The sequence below is a fragment of the Strix uralensis genome, chromosome 3 (genome assembly GCF_047716275.1).
Source record: "Strix uralensis isolate ZFMK-TIS-50842 chromosome 3, bStrUra1, whole genome shotgun sequence".
NCBI lineage: Eukaryota > Metazoa > Chordata > Aves > Strigiformes > Strigidae > Strix > Strix uralensis.
Window position 1 is genome coordinate 87,787,863 of NC_133974.1, and position 5,526 is coordinate 87,793,388.

Genomic DNA, 5,526 nt, shown 5'->3' on the forward strand with positions numbered 1-5,526 from the left:
ATGCCTTAGAAAAGAGTAATTACAGATGAAATTTGCACAGACACTGTTCAAGATATCTGCCATGGCCCATCCCATGTACTCAATGCACACTTCTCACTAGCATAGCAAACCAAATGAAAGGCACATTGTTGAGGGCATATTGATGCAAATCAATTAAGTAAACTATGAAGACAATGGAATATGTGAAGATTAAGAGTATTTTCTCATTTCTCTCTCAGATCCATCCATCACAGAAACAAAATTCCATTTTAGCTACACCTGGAAGCTCCCTAGTATAATAGAAATTCAGTTAATATAAATAAAGAAGAGGGTGGCAGCAGGCCTATTAAGTAAGGTTTAATAATTCTACACTATATCCTGGCCTCAGCCTCAATCATCTATCTATAGACTGGTGAAAACTAGCATGGCTAACCAGTATGCATATACTTCATTCTCCCTCAGAGCAGACCTCAGGCTGCCTTCAGAAGTAACAGATGGAATTTTACCTTCATTTGGAAAAAGTTTAAGCGAGGCAAAAAATGGATTTAGAAGCACTTTAATATGCTGCTCCAGCACCATGCCTACACAATCTATACAACCAGCCTCCTATCTGGCTGCATTCTCCAGAACGTGCAGACATAAGCTCCTCAAATTATCACTGTGACAGGCCAGATTTCCTATTATTTACAGATATCTATTTCCCGTAATTTTCAAAGACAGAAATATATGCAATATAAACAAAATATAATCGACGTAAAACGGTGAATCTTCCCATATGCAGAGGAAATGTGTAATGAAAACAGGTTTTTAGAAGGCCAGGCTCATTCTTCTATCAGCTAGCACTGGGCTGAGCAAACCACAAGAGGGAGCGCAAACACTGTTGAAAATGCCACGAAATGAGAGGCTGAGAGCCAGGTCCAGGCAGCGTTTGATGCCAAGTCTGTTGCTAATAGCCTGCATTCTAATTTGTACTGAAAATCGATTTAATTTCCTCTTCAGCTTTAATGCGTTACAAGTAATTCTTCAATACTAATCTGGTAAGGAGGGAGAGAGAGAGAGAAAGGCATTCATAACGTCCAGCTTGAGCTGGATAGATGAAATGCAGAGCCAGGCCAGAACAGCAGGCAAAGCAGCCTTGGGTGTCAGACAATTGGAACGAAGAGGCTGCAGCACTTGCCTGTGGCAGAAGAAAGGGAGGTCAGCTGTGCACTTCTCCCTCCGGCTTTTCATCCTGCTTTTGCTGCCACCGAGGGAGGGACTGGGGCGTGTGTAAGTACCAGTCCAACTCAAAAGGGGCACCTACTCCCAACCTTTAATAGCAGTAGGAATGGGCATCCCCACACTCTGGAACTGTTCCAGCCTCACCCCCCTCCTCCTCTTTTCCTTAAGGAGAGGCAAAAATAAGGCTCCTTAACTGTGGTGAAATAGACTGAAAAAGAAATACCTGACAACAGTTATTTTCAAACCGAGATGTTTATATGTGGGTCAAATATGAGTTTGTGAAATCTGCCACCATCATAGTCAGATTTTTCTCATCTCTTACCTCTGAATATCATACAGTCAAATTCCATTCTTGAGCTGAAGGTTGTTTATATAAGCCAAGGATAAATGTATTCTTAAAGGCTGTTCTTTCTGGATGGTTTGGCACAATATAGTGCTTCAATATCCATTTCACTTAGTTGCTGCAGTACTCGAGCAAGAAACGGCAGCAGGATACTGCTGTTATGCAAAGGACAGGAGCACAAAGGATAAATCTTGTGAATACTGATCTCTTGATGTAATCATAGTGATAAAAGATAATGTCTTAGTAGTGTAAGACTTGACTCTTCTGCATGGTCAGATACATTTAGCATAAATCTAGCTGCTTCTGGGAGTTGAAAAAAGGAGGAAGGTCACAGACTGTGGAGCAGATCTACCCCACACATCCCATGGTTTCTTGCCTCCATGGGATTCAGGGCAGCAGCAGAAGCCCCTGCACTGGCAGCTCAGTGGACAAGCTTCAGGATTCATGACTGCCTCAAAACACAGGGTGAGAGAGGATCCTTTCCCCAGCATGAAGGGGATGCAGAACTGCCTCCCAACAGAGTCTTGACGCACCAGCTGCTGGGAGGCAATTTAACTGAGGCTCCTGCATTTGAAGGTTACAAGTGGCATTCTAGCTAAATCGTCATATGTATTTTTCCAGTAACACATGAAATCAATGAAACATCATTAAGAGAAATTAATTGTCTCTGAGGCTATCATGGTACTCACCACACCTGCCACTTCCCTTCGCATGACAGGATCAGGAAAGTTCTTGCCAGTTAGTTTATTTAAAATGTTCATAATGTACCCTTCTCATCTCTTCTTATTCTTTTGCCCTTCACACTTTCTCCTTCTCCTCTTTCTTAGTCTGCATTTCTCTTACTTCAGGAACAGCTAATGGTCCAAATGTTAATGCTAACCATCTTCCTCTTCCATTCCCTGTAATGGGAGAGAAAGGTCCCGCGTAAGTCTCTGCATCCCCACTATAATAAACTAGCCAGGTGCGACATCCCCAGAATAGACCAAAGACAGGCTTGAAATTTTTAAAAAAATATAACAAATCTGTAAATAACCTGGTGATACTCAAAGACTGTTACAATACTTAAGTTCTGTAGCAGGGTGTGAATTGTGCATCAGTGATGCAGTTACCCACAGAAAATAGTTAAGCTTAAATGATGAGCAAATAGGACTGCAGCATGCTAAATTTACATGGCCACACTTACAAAGTCAGACATACTTTATGGTCTATAAAAACAAGTTACCTCAAACAGTTCACAAAATTTATCATTTAAGGCCACCAATTTACACAAAGTAGCCAAGATAACAAATTTACAACAATTTTTAGTGTTTAGTTTTCCTATATTGTTACATAATTGCTAGTGTGCTTTGTATTATAGTGCTAAATAAGTTGCACATCAATTCTTAAAATATCATATCCTGTTATTGTTAATTACTGAAATTTTACCTTCATAAATCTGAACAGTGGATAGTTCCTCCTTACAGACACTATACTTGTCCTTTACAAAGGTCAACTGGAATTCTTAAATGCTATTGTTTTCTCAGGGCCTAATACCACCCTTAAAGCTGTATCCAACAAGTGACAATACCAAACCATCTCCCTCTCGATGGGGAAAAAAATTATTTCACCAAGAACACATTGATATAAATAAGGTACATTTAATCACTCATTGAAGGCTCAATATACAGAAAACACTAAAACACTAAAAATGCCAAACATTTTGTTAAAAGGATGGAATCATTACATGGGATGCTAATGTACATCTTCCTCCTCTTGTAAATATATATATGTGCATAGATGTGGTGATCACTGGCTGAAAACAGTTCTTGACATTGCAATGAACATGCTTTAGTAAGTGCAGATCTTTGACACGGTAAGACAATTTATCTGTGCATTTGTAGCAAAAAAAAAAATAACAAATATGAAAGAAACAAAGATAAGTATTTATCATCTGTTTTCTCTCAGATTATATGATTTAATCTAGAAACCAGAGTGGACTCTGGATGCATTTTTAAACATGACACAGAGCCAGTTTACCAGGGCTAAAGCTCTAGAGAGATGCACATATAAGGAACTTGCTTCTTCAAAAGCACAGGCATAAGCACAAAGTCAGTCACTTGTTCTGAGTTGAGGTCACTCCCTACTCCCAGGAACTAGCTGAAAGCTTCTACATTTAGACCCTGATTTTTTTTTTTCTAGTTATTTTTGAAGTTTTATTCTTGACTGCAGGACCAATGGCTACAGTGCCAACAGTTATTTAGCATGTTCCCTTTATACCTCTCAAGATTTGTCCCCAGAGGAATCAAGTAGTTTCTTAACTGCTTTTCTTAGAGCTTTCACAGAGACGGAAAAGCTGCATGTTGCAGATCCACGCTGCCCATTTAGCAGACTGAGGCAGAGAAATTACACCAGTACAATTGATGTGGTAGAGAACCAGCCATCATAATTCAAAATTAGCTCTCTGACTTACCCAATGCTGACAGGAAGCCATGTCTGGGGCAGAATCCTGTCACCACTTTGTACCAACAACACTTATAAAGGTGAGGGGAAAAAACCTGAAAATCTCTATCTGTCCTGTTTACTAAGCTCCAGGTAAGACAGTCATTACTCACACTGCAACTTAGGCAAAAGTTACCCTGCTCTTCTCTAACTGTTACTTTCAGAATGACAGAGCAGGTTCAGGATTAATATAGGATGATGCTCCTGCTCCATGCACAAAATAAATGGATGCAAGATAAAGATGCCTAAAGCACACATCGTAACAACAACAAAATCCAATCCTCCCTTTTCACTGACCTTTTTTCATTGGTGCTTTGATTTGCATGATTTTCTTCACTACGTAGCTCAGAGGTCCTATGAGGTAGCACCATACGAATGGCTTGCTGAGTACACAGGGACAGCTTTCTAGGGGCTGCTGGTTTAACCATAACCCCAGACACCACTTTTCCCACCCCCAACCCTTCAAAGCACCAATTCAGACCAACTAAGCTACAGCCAACTTCAAACATTCCTCCTTCTTTCCCAATAACCCTATGCACTGGGAATGCTGGCAGTTCAGGGATCACAGGATAACTGAAGCTGGAAGGAACCTCAGGAAATCTCTAGCCTGACTTGCTCAACTGCTTGGCTGTCCTTGGGCTGAATTTTCCTTCTATCCCATCCAAATCTCTCTTGTTTCAGTTCATGCTTGTTGTCTGTAGTCCTTCCACTATGAGTTGCCCTGAAGAACTAGCTCCATCAAGTTGAAGACCTCTCTGTCTCTATTGGAAGGCTGCTATTAGGTTTCCCTGAAGAGGTTTCATCTCCAGCTCCAAGTGCAGCTCCCCCAGCCTCTCCTCACAGGCCAAGTACTACAACCCCTGACAATCTTGGGGGACTCCCCTGATTTCACCCCAGTTTACAGATTTCTTTCTTGTACTGGAGTCCCAAAACCAGATGTGGTCTAGTGAGGGCTGAGTCAAGGGCATAATCACTTCAGGCTACTGGCTCTGATCCTGTCAGTACAGCCTGGGATGCTGAGGTCCTTCCTTGCTGCCAGGGCACACTGCAGGCTCATGCCCTGCTCACTGAGCAACAGGACTCTACATCTTTTTCCACAGAGCTGCATCCCAGGCAGCCAGGGCCCAGCCTCCTGTGCTGCAGCATCCTTTTTCCTTCCCAAGAGCAGGACTTTGCACTGGTCCTCACTGAACTTCGTAACATTTCTGTCAGTGCATTCCTCCAGCCTGACCAAGTTCTCCTGAATGGCAATCCTACAATATGCTTTAAGAAAATTCAGAGTAAAGACATCCATCAGCAATTTTGGCACAGATGCAGAGATTTCAGTACTGTGACCAAAACTGAACTGCCTGCAGAGCTTCAGATGCAGAATCCCTTCAGTATTTCACAGCTTAAGAATGTGGTTTCCCTTGGCAGTCCACAAACACCGCCACTGAAACTGGTCTCCAACCTGAACAGTCTACTGGCTGAAGTCCACCTCATTCTCACATCTCTTTAGCTGATCC